General features: G+C 36.7%; 1 pseudogene; it reads right to left on the reverse strand.

The window, feature by feature from the left end:
* Window positions 1-6341: 6341 nt before the first annotated feature.
* LOC104711403 (uncharacterized protein At1g24485-like) lies at window positions 6342-10083 on the reverse strand (annotated as a pseudogene).
* Window positions 10084-14770: the final 4687 nt, after the last annotated feature.

The following is a 14770-nucleotide window of genomic DNA, read 5'->3' on the forward strand; positions in this document are numbered from 1 at the left end:
AGGCATCTTATTACATAATCTCTACATATTGCAACTTGACTCCACTGCATCTCATGCTTCGTCTTCCATCACGCATCCTTCCACTCCGTCTCATTTCTTTGGATCCTTGGTGGTTGATGGTGATCTCTGGCATGCTCGCCTCGGACATCCATCTGCTGACAAGTTACAGCATATTCCTGGTACTGTCTCAAAGTCTACGAAGTCTTCGTCTCCTTGTCATGTGTGTCATTTAGCTAAACAAAAACGTTTGTCCTATGAGTCTCATAACAAATTGTCAGCTTTACCATTTGATTTACTATACATAGATGTTTGGGGATCTTTCTCAACAGAATCAGTAGATGGATATAGATATTTTCTTAGTATAGTTGATGATTGTACTAGGGCTACTTGGTTATACATGATGAGAAATAAAAGTGAAGTTTCTACACATTTTCAAGATTTTATACGTCTGATTCATACTCAATATAATTCAAAGATTAAAATCATACGAACTGATAATGCTCCTGAATTAGCATTTACAGATATTATTAAGACAAATGGAATATTGCATCAGTTTTCTTGTGCTTACACACCTCAACAAAACTCTATAGTTGAAAGAAAACATCAACATCTCCTAAATGTGGCTAGAGCTTTACTTTTTCAGTCCAATGTCCCACTTGTATATTGGAGTGATTGTGTATTAACTGCAGTTTTCCTCATCAATAGAACTCCATCTACTTTACTTCATAATGCCACACCGTATGAGTTACTTACTAAACGAAAACCAGAATATAATGTTCTTAGATCTTTTGGCTGTTTGTGTTATGTTTCCACTTTGTTAAAAGATTGTCATAAGTTCAGTCCTCGTTCTGATAAGTGTGTCTTCTTAGGGTATGCGTCTGGTTACAAGGGCTATAAAGTGTTGCATTTAGACACAAACATTATCTCCATATCTCGTAATGTCATTTTTCATGAAAACATTTTTCCTTTTCATGATATCTCTGCATCTTTTCCTTCTGAGTTTTTTAGTTCCAAGATTTTACCTGTTTCGATTACTTTACCTGCTGATGTGATGCATTCATTACCGACCCCTCTTGCATCACCGTCACATGCATCATCTGAACATGTGCATACACCCTCTAGTGCTAATCCTCCTGCCACAGAGAGTGTTACAGCAGATACTGGTGTTGTTCCTCTAAACAATGCTAGACCGCGACGCACAGCTAAGGTACCGGGCTATTTGTCTGATTATCCTTGTGCTCTTTCTCGTCTTTCATCATCTATTCCTTTTCCAGAAACACATAAAACTCCATATCCACTTTCTTCAGTTCTTTCTTATGAACAATTCAAATCTCCCTATCAGTCAATTGTTCTTTCTTTTTCTCTCGACACTGAGCCTACATCTTTTCAACAAGCCATCAAATGTAAGAAATGGACGAAGGCTATGGATGTGGAGCTAGATAACATGGAGGATAGTGGGACGCTTGAGGTTGTTTCTCTACCCCCTGGTAAAAACGTGGTTGGTTGTAAATGGGTTTATACAATCAAATACAATGCTGATGGTAGTGTTGAGCGATATAAAGCTCGATTGGTAGCCAAGGGTTTTACTCAACGGGAGGGAGTAGACTTCTTTGAAACTTTTTCACCAGTTGCTAAGATGGGTAGTGTGAAGTTTCTTCTTGGTTTAGCAGCAAAGCTAGGATGGAGTCTTTGCCAAATGGATGTCACAAGTGCCTTCTTGCACAGTGAACTCGATGAAGAAATATACATGAGCCTTCCACTTGGATATACTCTGGCTTCTGGTGTCTTACCTCTGAACCCTGTCTGCCGCTTGAAGAAATCCATATATGGCTTGAAACAGGCTTCTCGCCAGTGGTATAACTGTTTCTCTAATGTTCTTTTGAACAATGGATTCACTCAGGCTCCTTCTGAGAACACTTTATTTGTCAAAATGACTGGTTCATCTTTCATTGCACTTTTGGTGTATGTTGATGACATCATGATTGCGAGTAATAGTGATACAGAGGTTCTTTCTTTCAAAGCGATCCTTGCGAAAGCTTTCAAGATCAAGGATCTAGAACCGGCAAGGTTCTTTTTGGGGCTTGAAATAGCTTGCAACTCTTCTGGTATCTCTGTTAGTCAGCGTAAGTACTGCTTAAATCTCTTGAGTGATACAGGTTATTTAGGCTGCAAGCCAAAGAATGTTCCAATGGATCCTTCAAAGGCGTTATTCAAGGATACTGGTGTTCTTCTTTCTGCAGATGAGGCCAGTTTTTATCGAGCTTTGATTGGTCGACTGCTGTACTTGACTATCACTCGACCTGATATCACCTTCGCTGTCAACAAATTGAGCCAGTATCTATCTTGTCCTACTGATGCGCATCTCCACGCCGCTCAGCATGTTCTTAAGTATCTCAAGAGGAATCCAGGACAAGGTTTATTTTACTCTGCTCAGGATGATCTCCGTTTGACTGCTTTTTCTGATGCAGACTGGGGCACTTGTCTTGACAGTCGACGGTCAGTCACAGGCCTATGCACTTTTTTAGGTTCTTCTCTTATTACCTGGAGGTCTAAGAAGCAGAAGATCGTCAGTAGCAGCAGTACTGAATCGGAATACAGGGCAATGGCTTTAGCTTCTGATGAATTGGTTTGGTTAACACAGCTTTTGCAGGCTTTATGTATTCCACTAGTTGGACCACCGAAGCTCTACTGTGATAACAAATCGGCTACTCATATTGCCAACAACCCAGTTTTTCATGAGCGTATAAAGCATATGGAGATAGACTTGCACCGTACACGAGATCGAGTACTCGCAGGAGCCCAGCAAGTCTACCATGTCTCTACAGGAAACCAACTTGCAGATATTCTAACCAAACCTCTGCAGGCTGGCCCCTTTCACTCTCTTCTTGACAGGATGTCAGTTTCAAGTCTTTTCCTTCTATCCACAGATTCCAGTTCAAAGACTTGAGGAGGGGGTGTTAACACTATAATCTTATATTGTATAGTTTATATATGATTAGCATAGTGTTGGTGTATTAAGTCTCCTTTAGCTTAATACACTTAGTATATATATACTTGTATAGTTATTGATTACCAAATTAATGAGAAATTAGATTCTTCTTTCATGTCTCTCTCTAACTGTCAACAGTAAATAGCAATGGTCTAACCAAAAGATTTATTAGAGTTTCCAAAAATAGTTTCCAAAAATACCTTCGGTATTTTCAAAGCAACAAATGAATATGGCTCATGTCTCTGTTTGTGTGGTAGGCTACCACTGGTAACAACTTAGCATTTAAAATATGTTCACCAAAACTCTTTTATTTTGTGTGTTAGATGCAATATTCTAAAAAGCGGCTTATGCCTCAATCGCCTAAAATCACATAACTTTTGTTTTAGTGTATTTAATTTAATTTTATTTTCTAACTATCTAGATTATAAATTTTATAAGTCTAATATATATCAATACTAGATGAGAACCCGCCCGATGTGCGGGTTTAAAGTTTTATAAATTAAATTAAATTTTTAAAAATATATTAAAATTTGTTGTATATTATTTATAAATTTTTGTTTTTTGTTATAATATACTGATTTATATCCATTTACAAATATTTTACGTATATTACCATTAAAAGTGTATTTTTTACACCTAAATATACTCTATGTTACAAATATACTCTTTATCACCACCTAGAAAATGTCTATATGAACACATTAAGACAACTATTATACTTTCACATTTGCACAGTTTTTTAATTACTAAAATTGTTGGCTCAAAAAAATTTTTGAATAAAAATATATATTACATAATATACTAATCAATGATGTATCATCACAATAATGTATGACCACTATGGAGAAAACCTCGGCTACGCTCTCATCCCTTATGGTGAGAACCTTGCGTCCAACCTCCTTTACCATGGAGAGAACCTTGGCTTCATCTTCCTCCCTTGGGGAGATAACTTTGCATCCAACCTCCTCCACCTTTCTCCCTTGGGGAGATAACCTTTTGTCCAACATTCTCCACCATAGAGAGAACATCGGCTCTGCCCTCCTCCTGTGTGGAGAGAACATGTTCACGTCCTTTTACTATCTCAAAATGGCTTGATCTGACAACCAATGAAAGTAAAACCTTTTCTAACGTCACAAAATCTTTTGATAGTAACTAATATTAAATTTCTCAATTTATATGTAGAAGCGTCTTCGACACATAATGATGTAGCCTCTGTCTCTGTAACGCCTCAACTGCCACCTTGCTTAGTGAGCCCATGTCCACTCTCTGTCCATGGCCCCACCTTCCTAAGTGGGCCTTACATCTATTCCCGGCCCATGGACCCACCAATATTCGATGGCCGGTTTGTTACATTTAGAAGGCTTTAAAAACTTCTTTACCGACCCTACAAATCAACAAATGATATTTTTTGTACTTTTGCCTACTCACACAGTTCCAACAATCACTTCCAGGAAGATCACCTATCATGAAGTTCTCTCAGAACCCTTGACCAAAAAATATGTGCATTGCGGTGACATATGTGGCTAAATCAGTTCTTTTAAACATTTCCGTAAACCAGGGTGTCATAGTCTTTGAGCTGCTATGGACTATCAACAACGATTTATGTTTTTCCAGTCTATCTATTTATATTTTTTGTAAGCTTGTGTTTGATTAGTCTATTTTTTCCATCCATTAGGTTGATGAGCTTTTACTCGTTATCTTCATTTGGGTTTGAATGAATAATGGTAACAATTATGGTTGCAAAAAAAGAAGGGTTTTATGACCAACCAATCAAGATTGAGAAATTAGAAGAAAATTACTTTGACATAATTAAAGAAGCAATAGAAAATTATATGCACGGTAATATATGAATCCCAAATAATTCAAAGATGATAATATAAATTAAATAAAACAATCTAAAAATACTACAATAAATTTTAAAATAGTATATTAGGAAAAGAAAACGCATATATTAATCTTTTTTTGGGTCCATATATTAATCTTACCTATTCCCAACTGGAAAATGAGAAAGTATGAGAAAATTTTGGTTTTAAAAATAAGAAAAATTTACATTCCCAATTAATCAAAGTTGAAAGCAGTGTTTTTTGAATAATTATTTAAATATGAGAAGATCTATGTTTATATAGAAGTGAGTATTTACAAAAATTTAGAATTAATAATTTTTTTTTTGCGCAATAATTTAGAATTAATAATTAACTGTATATTTTTCTTAATCTCTTTTTCTATTTTTTTTGTAGAATTAATAACTTAAAAATTAAAATAAGTAAATAATATTATAATTTCGAGTTTTATAATATATATATATAATCTCCTTATGATTATTTAAAAAACTCTTTTTATAAATTCTGTAATTTTTGATAATTATATTTCTACATTATTAATATTTTTTAAAACAAAATATTTTATTTTTGTTTTAATCACATTCTTCCTATTAAATATTAACCTTTGTACATGTCAAAATCTGAGATTGATAATTTGACACATGTCAAAATCTTGTTAATGGCTAACTTTCAAAACCTAACTTTATATAATAAGATATATATATATATATATATATGTGTGTGTGTGATATACAGTTTCTATCTATTAAATCACATTTCTAATGGTTTATTGTGTAAACGCTTAAACCATACCCCAATTATCACCTACTTACGACCTAAGGCAGAATATTGGTCGATTTTAACACCGCCTTTTGAAAGAAAACACCATCACATAAAAATATGTGTCAACGATATTATAGACTCACTAGTTGACTATATTCAGTTTAATTCTTTAATTTTGGAGTTCGATCTTATATAACTCACACAATCACAATATAAACTAGAACTGGGATGATAAATCGAACCAAAGTAACAGCCAATTAATATTTTGGTTGTTTGGTTCAATTTCGGTTAAAGGTCTTTAACCGATCGGTAATATGTGAAATTTAGTTCGATTAAACAAAAACATCGGTTAGTTCGGTTTAGTTTTAAATATACACTACAAGAAAAACTGTTAATAGCCACATTCAAGCTTCAAAAAGTTCCTGGCTACAATAATTTAGCCAAGGAATAGACACAACCTTGAGACGAAGTAATTCATAGCTAATTAGTGGTAATGTTGTGGCTAACTAGCCACAAAAATAATTTTGTGACTAACTGTGGCAAATTTCAACAACTAGCCACAATAAAATTAATGGCGCAATAGCCAGGAAAAATTAATCTACATTTCGTGGCCCATATAGCCACAAATTTGGTTTGAAGAGATTTATGGCCTGCACACAAAAGTGTTGTTGCTGTTTGTGACTATATTGCTTTCATATTTATCAAATCACGTCACTTAACAAAAGATATTTAAAAAAAAAAAAACAGAATTAGCCACAAAATCAAACTGGTTATTCATGGTTATGGTCAATTTCTGTAAACGATTAAAAAAAAAACAAAATGTAAATAGCTGTATATTTGACTTCAGTTTTTTTCTTTTTTTGGGGATTGAGAGATATTCACGTGACAATTTAGCATCGACAAATTTAAAATTTTAAGTATCATTCCAGGTCGTCATCGACTAATTAAGCTGGTCCATGTTGATGATGATCATCTTGATGAACGACATATGAATCGTTTACGCCAATTAGCTCATCGATATCATATTATCATACATACCCGGGTCATCATGTCCCGGGTGGCTTGGATCGCTGGCCAATTGCTGTCCAACTAAAGGTGATATCCCTGTCACTTTCCCAGGCCCTTAAGAAATAAGACAACCCCAAAAATATACTTCAGTGATCAAATATAAAAGATAAATATGTATAAATTTTTTGCATCAAAATTATGTACCTGGGGACGTGGTTGGAAGCGTGTTGGACTGTGGCTTAGCGTGTCTACGTTTTCTTAAGAAAATAGCCGCAAACGCTGACGAGAGAGCCACAAACACGGAGGCGAACGTAAGGCCAAGAATGAGTGGTAATTTGTTTTTCTTCTTCCGTCTAACATTGTTTGCCCCACCTAAAACGTCGTCAATGGAAAGGAGTCAAAATGGTTTTAATTAACAACATTTATATTCAAACTCACTGCAAACGAAGCAAAAGGGATAATATTTAGATTTATGTCTGATTAATAGTGACAGTCTCAATAAATCATCTAGGTAGCAATATATTGAACCAATCAATTAAAAATAACCATAAAATAAAATTGGATATAGTTTGCAAGTACAAACCTCCCACTGCCTTGTTTGTTCGTGTTTCCGTTCCTCCAGAACCTATAAATGTAACCAAATAATAACAAAGTTGTAGTATTTTATAATAAAATTACAGTAAATTTATCATGACTCATTTCATTCCATATATACCATTGTCCGAACATATACAGTGATCTTCATGTTCAAAGTTTAGTTATTTATTTCAAAAGTAGTCATAAAGTATACTTACCTTCCGAATTATCATTGCTATCGCCGCTTTGTCCTCCACCACCACTGCCGCTTTTCCTCCTCCATTATCGCCACCGTCTTGGCCATAACTTATCGAATATAGCTCCAAAGCATTGATAATAGGAGGCAAAGTAGAGTCATCCGTAGACTGAAGGACCACTTGGGAAACTGACGTGGCCACCACATCTCTTACGACAACTTGAGTCACTTTCCCGAACACCGGTACGATGGGACCTGAACCCACTTCGTTGGTATCTAAGAAAATGTTGAACGACCGTGTTTGAGTCCGACCTAGACTCGGAGGCTCCGAGAAGTATAGAGCCAAGTAAACCGGTAAGCCCGCTAAGGGTAGTGTGTCGTCTGATAGAATTAAGCTGGCTGCTGACAAAGCCTTTGACATTACAATCTCGGGCGGCTTGTTTGACGCGCCAGAATTGTCGATGGATGGGGCTGAGGTCGTTAATTTGCTGATTGTTGGGTCGTTGGAACTTGACTGGAACCATAGCCTACCGTACGGGTCTAAAGGGTAGCTACAATATTTTTGCAAGAAACCAACAAAAGGAAGAAAACTCATTAGTCAAATGAGAATGTGAATGTTTAAAAAAAAAAAAAAAATCATATACTATATTAAATACTTAAAATATAAATAAACGTAAACTAAATTCAGAAAATCCTCCAAAGTATCACACAAAAAATGTTAGCCCACTTAAAATAAAACTGATATATCATGGTTTTTGTGGTTTTTAACCATGATATAAGGAGTCTTTTAGTGTCTTTTCATTTGTTTCTAGATTGTTTTTGAGTCTTTACAGGTTTTTAGCATGAAATGAGCAAAGTGGAGCAATTTGGATCAGTTTGGAGGAATAATCTGCAAGAAATCAACTTGGAATCGATCAGAGGAGATGGTGTCGATCGACACTGTCTTAGCATCGATCGACACCCAGTCCAAACCGACGAGAGAGCCAAATTTGGAAGTTTTACAAAATTGCTCGAAGTTTTCCATATTTGCAAGACTAGTCCCTGACGTGTTTTAGGACATATATATATATATATATATATATATATATATATATAGTTTTTAGGTTTTCCAAACCCTTAAGTTTTATTCTATCAAGTTTTATTTTTCCTGCAACCCTGTGAGATTTTGAGAGCTTTGGAGAGAGAGAGATCTGCTTTGAGAGAAGAATTTCTTGAACTCCCTTTACTCTTTTAATTTCAATTGCTTATTATTCATAAAGATGTTTTGTTCTTCATTGATTATGTCTGAGTAGTTTGCTTGTTAGGTTTAGGGTTTTTCACAGGGATTTTATGAATTATTAGATCTGATTATTTAGGATTCATTATCTATCTAGATCTTCATCTTAGGTTGTTCTTCATATTAATCCTTGATTGGCCATCTAGAATTAATACTTCAGGAAAATAAATTGATATGAGAATATAATTGATTTTCCTGATAAAACCTTTTGATGAGCAAAATTATTTCTTGCAAAGAGATTTGATTTAATAATTTTGTGAACAATCTAAACCTGATTTTATTGCTGATTTTTAACCTAGAATTTTACAAAGAGATTTGGATTTTCTGGTTTTAAATTTAGATATTATTTGCAGTGAGAACTGATTTAATTTACAAAAGTGTTTAGAGTTCTAGATTTGTTCTTAATTGCTTGAATCCTAATTTATTGATTGATTTAATATTTCATAATTTCCTGAGAAATTCCCTAGGCCTAGCTTTTTGATTTTCTGAATTTACAACAACTTTTCTATTTTGCATTGCTTTTATTTTAATTCAAATTAATCTGTTTAGCATAATTATAAAACTCTATAATTTATTGTGTAGTCTTGAGTCCTTGTGGAATTCGACCCCTAAGTACTGCAGTGATCTCTTAATTTGAGAGAGTAGCTCTATGGTTAATTTGAGCATATCAAAAACAACCAAAATTATATTTTCGGTTTTTTAAATTGTCAATAAACAGATTTAACTTAATTTGAATTAGTTAGAGTTAACTGGATTACCCTATAAGCTCTTTGGCACCATACGCATATCTTTGTTGGAGAACGAGACCTTCGTCAGGACCAAGATCGTCATACATCCCAGCGTCCAAACTAGAAACTTCAATAGATGATATAAAAGGATCATCCGAAAGCGATGTACGGATTAGGCAAACGCTGATAGTCTCACTCGCCGGAGCATATATCACCTCGGAGACAAACAGTGAATCAGTAACTACACTGTCAAGATGTTTTCCATCGTAAACAACGTTAAACGACGGTGGGGACGACTTCGTGTCGTTCTCACGAGAGTTTTCCCGCCTTTCGTCGCCGGAATGTTGGTGTAGCAGTTGGTTTGACCGGAAGAGAAGTATCTAAGGTTGTTGATCGGCTCTGTAAGGTTACCCGGAATCAGGAGCGACTCACCCGTGGTGACGAAGCCTTTGTCTCCAAGCCATGTTACATTGTCAGCGTCCACGTAGGATCTCGAAGCTCCACAGTCGATGCTTATATCTAATGATAATGCAGATAAGAAAACAAAAAAAAAAACGATTAGAGACCAAAACAATCGAATAATATCTTTAGTTTAAGATAACAACGAAGATTAATGCATGGAGAGATGAGTGCTGTTACGTACTCTCTGCGAGAGAAAATGTTATGGTGGTTAGAGAGAGGAGAGTGAGAAGAAGAGGCGCAGCCATGATATGAAATGAGCTACTTAGATTAATACACGAATATGCATCTATATATATCATTTATAATTGCGTATTTATATATATGGTTGACTTAACGTATTGACGTATTGTGATATTATTATACGCGTTTATTCGCACAGTGTGTTTATAGTTGACTACGATCAAATGGACTAGGCATGGCATAAAAACTGTATCCGAATATAAATTAAACAGCTCAACATTCTTTTAATAAACAAAAAATATATGGGAATATACATATAATAGTTACGGATAACTAGTATATTTAGTGGTCATAAAAGTCTATAAATTAACCAAATGGCTTTACGTAATGTTCCAAAGCACAAAAGATTTTAAAGAAATAACTCTTCTTTATTGATGTTTAGAAATATAACTCAAAAACTAAACCTTCTAAGCTCTTATGCTTCTTAAGGATTGTCACAACTCAACAACCTTATTTATAAAACTAGAAATCTTTTACTAATCTTATTCCTATTAGGAACTAGATACCTCCTAATTCTTAATAAGATAATGATGAGCTCCTATAGTCCTTATCCAACTTGATAAGTCTATCTTGAGCTCTAAGCAATGTTGAAGCTTATCCAACATTCACCCCCTTAAACTTCAAGTTCTTCTTAGTGAGGTCTTGCACTCCAATGTAGCTCCTCATCTCTTTGAACTGAATCCTTGCTAGGGCTTTAGTAACTATGTCAGCCTTCTGCTCTTCTCCGGGAATAAACACCACTTCAATTTGTCCATTTTTGACACACTCTCAAATGAAGTGGTATCGTTTGTGTATGTGCTTGGTTCTGCCGTGAAACACTGGGTTCTTGGAGAGTTCAATGGCGGATTTGTTGTCTATGTACAGAGTTACCTTCTTTGTATTCTGTCCTGTAATCTCACTCAACAAATCCTGAAGCCAAATGGCTTGTTTTGCAGCTTCTGTTGCAGCCATGAACTCGGCCTCGCAGGAAGATAAAGCAACTATCTGTTGCTTCTGCACACACCAAGTAATTGGTAATTCTCCAAAGTAAAACATGAAACCAGCCAACGATATCCTTCGATCCTCTTCGCTTGTAGACCAAACTGTAAGCCAAAGTACCTTGCACATACCTTAAAATTTGTTTAAGAGCAACACCATGAGACTGTCGCGGGTCCTGCATATACCTGCTCACTACTCCAACTGAGAAAGCAAGATCAGGTCTCTTATGCAACAGGTATCGTAGGCACCCTATTCTCCGACGATACAAAGTAGAATCTGCTACATGCTTCTCTTTTTCTGCTTTGGACATTTTTAAACCGAACTCCATAGGTATATGAGTTAAGTTACACTCGTCCAAACCAGCCTCCTTTAGAATCCTTCTTGCATATCCCTCCTGCTTGAGCTCAATGCCGTTTTCATTCTGTAGGAATTCTATATCAAGGTAATAAGTGAGCTTACCAAGATCTGTCATTTCAAATTCTGAAGACATTGAAGCTTTAAACTCTTGTATAATCGCTAATGAACTCCCTGTGATGAACAAATCATCGACATAAACAACAACAATCAACAACCTCGCTTCCTCTGTTTTGTGATAAACGACACTTTCCTTTGAACACTTCTTGAATCTCAAACTTCTCAAAATCTGATCAAGTTTAGTGTTCCATGCCCGTGGAGCCTGTCACAAACCGTATAAAGCCTTAAAAAGTTTGAAAACCTTATGTTCTTCTCCCTTCTTTTCAAAACCTTCGGGTTGTGACACATAAACCTCCTTGTTCAGCTCCCCGTGTAAGAACGCTGTCTTGATGTCCAAATGGTGGATTTCCCAGCCATAAGAAGCAGCAAGACCCACAAGCAGCCTGATTGTTTCCAGTCGAGCCACTGGAGCAAAAACTTCTTCAAAATCGATCCCTTCTCGTTGAGCATATCCTTTTGCTACTAAACGAGCTTTGTACTTACTGATCGATCCGTCTGCATTCCTTTTGATCTTTAAAACCCACTTAAGACCAATAACCTTTACTCCTCTTGGCTTCTCAACTAACATCCATGTCTTGTATCGAACTAATTTCTTCCTTACACGCCAACGTCCAAACAGTTAAACCTTTTGCATCCTCATAGCTCAATGATTCATCATTGATTGATAAAAGAAGTTTCTCACATTCGATATCTGCTAGAAGTGCATAATCATCAAGGTAACCAGGACGCCTTACTTGTCTTTCTGATCTTCTAAGTTGTGGTTGTTGAATAACATCTGCAGGCTGATTATCAAACTCAATCTCTTCATCCTCAGATTCGTCTTGGTCTATGTCTTCCTCCTGTTCATCTTGCTCGAATTGAGCTCTGTTTTCATGATTGTTCTCTGGTTGGTTACTCACATATGGTCCCTGTCCATCATCTACGACTCCTCCCCATGTCATATTGAACATACATGGTGCTTTCTCGACTATCTCATCAGCTCCCTTCCAAGTCCAACCATCCTTCTCATTGAAAACAACATCACGACTTACAACAACTCTTCTTGTTGTTAGATTATAAAGCCTATAAGCTTTAGTTCTTGGCTCAATCCCAAGATGAACAAGTGTTTGAGATCGGTCATCAAGCTTCTCAAGTTCACCGGTTCAATTTTCGCATAGGCAAGACAACCAAACACTCTAATATGTTCTATACTCGGTTTTGTGTTTCGAAAATACTCATAGGGAGTTTGATTCTTTAGAGCTCTTGTAGGAACTCTATTAATCAAATATGTCGAATGCCTAACTGCTTCTCCCAAGAAATAGTTTGGTACATTCATAGCTTTTAATATGCTCCTTGTCATCTCCATTAACGTACGATTCCTCCTCTCAACAACTCCATTTTGTTGTGGAGTATAGGGATCTGTTAAGTGTCTTCTAATTCCATTCTTTTCACAAAAATCCTGAAATTCTCTTGAAGTAAACTCCCCTCCTCTATCAGTACGTAGAGTAATGATCAGCTTATCACACTCTTTCTCAACAAGATTTTTAAAAGCTTTAAACTTCTCAAACGCCTCACTCTTCTCCTTTAGCAATATTGTCCACATATATCGAGTGCAGTCATCAATTATCACGAATACATACCTGTTTCGTGACAGAGTAGTGGGTGATATAGGTCCACACAGGTCCGCATCTAGAAGCTCCAAAGTCCTAGAAGCTCGATATTGTGTTGCAGTAGGGAAAGCTCGACATGTTTGTTTTCTAACTAGACATGACTCGCATAGTTGGTTTTCTTTGTCGATTTTTGGCAGTCCATAAACCATTTGCTGTGTTGACATGTTCATGATGGTCTTGAAACTTATGTGCCCAAGCCTCGCATGCCATCGCCATGTATCATCTTCGGATCTTGTTCGCAGACAGATAGGCTTACCGATTTTTAGGTTGATTCTGTAGAGATTGTTTGGAGATCTTAGTACCCTTACTAAGAGTCTTCCTCTTGGATCGTGTAGTGTTAGATAGTTCTGCCTCATTCTAACATCACAACCATGCTCTGTTGCTTTTCCTAGACTTAGAATGTTACTTTTAAGTTCCGGTATGTAGTATATATCTCTTACTAGCTGCTGTTCTCCATTTTTTCCTTCAAATAGAATTGGACCTTTACCACTGATGTCAACACATGATCCATCTCCGAATTTCACCCTACCTTTAATTCTCTCATTCAACTCCGAAAGGAAAGACTTAACACCAGTCATGTGATTTGATGCACCGTTATCCAAATACCAAGTTCCTTCTTCGACTTTCTCTTGTTCGAACTTCTTTGGTAATAGTTTCTCTTCATTAAGAAACACGATTTCATGCATGTAAAAGGTTGCATCTGCTTCCTCTGTTTCTGTTTTGTTAACCTCTTGTTGATTTTGATTTCTCTCTGGACAGGCAGAGGCGTAATGACCAGGTTTATCACACCTAAAGCAAATTAGAACCTTATCCTTCTTTTCCTTGTTCTGATTCTGTTCCTTTTGATTTGAAGGGCGATCCTGCTGATAGCCTCTTCCTCTGCCTCGACTGTTGTACCCACGATCCGTCATCTCGGGTAATGGGCAAAAGGCCTAGGCCGAGCACGACTAATGGGCCAAGAGCGTATTACTGGTCGGCCCATCAGGCTCGGAGAAAAGAAGAGAGTGCGGAGAGGCGTCGTGTTAGTCAGCTCGCAGCTCGAGCTCGGTCAAAGATTCCTGCATTCAAGAGAATTAATTAAGACGCATAAATCGTGTCTTATTAATTACGCATTAATTGGGTAATAAATTGGTCGGTATAAATATGTAAGGGGGGGGGGGAGTCTTTGTAAAGGATGGAACAATTTTCCTCTCAAAGCAATACAATACAATCAGTTATTCAAACACTCTCAATTCAGTTCGAAACTCTTAACGGTGGTAAGCTCCTCCATAATTAAATCACTTCAGAAGGAGAGAATTGATCTCAGTTCTCACATTTGGCGCTAGAAGGAGGGGAGTTATCACCTAACTCTTGTTAGTTCCGACTTCATATCCAAATCCATTTCACCCAACCACCGCTATGGCAACCGACTCTTCCAACTAGGCAACTCTGGAGGTTATCCAGAAGCTCTTGCAGGACTTGTCTGAGAAGTCCGACCGTCAGCAAGCAGCCTCGGCTGCTCTTACAGAACGTTTTGAAAGCCTGGAGGGTCAGGTCTCCACCCGTTTGGAGGAAGTCACAACGTCAGTAGCCGACCTCTCAGCCTCCCACC

The sequence above is a fragment of the Camelina sativa genome, chromosome 9 (assembly GCF_030686135.1).
Source record: "Camelina sativa cultivar CO46 ecotype springtype chromosome 9, ASM3068613v1".
In the NCBI taxonomy this organism is placed as follows: domain Eukaryota; kingdom Viridiplantae; phylum Streptophyta; class Magnoliopsida; order Brassicales; family Brassicaceae; genus Camelina; species Camelina sativa.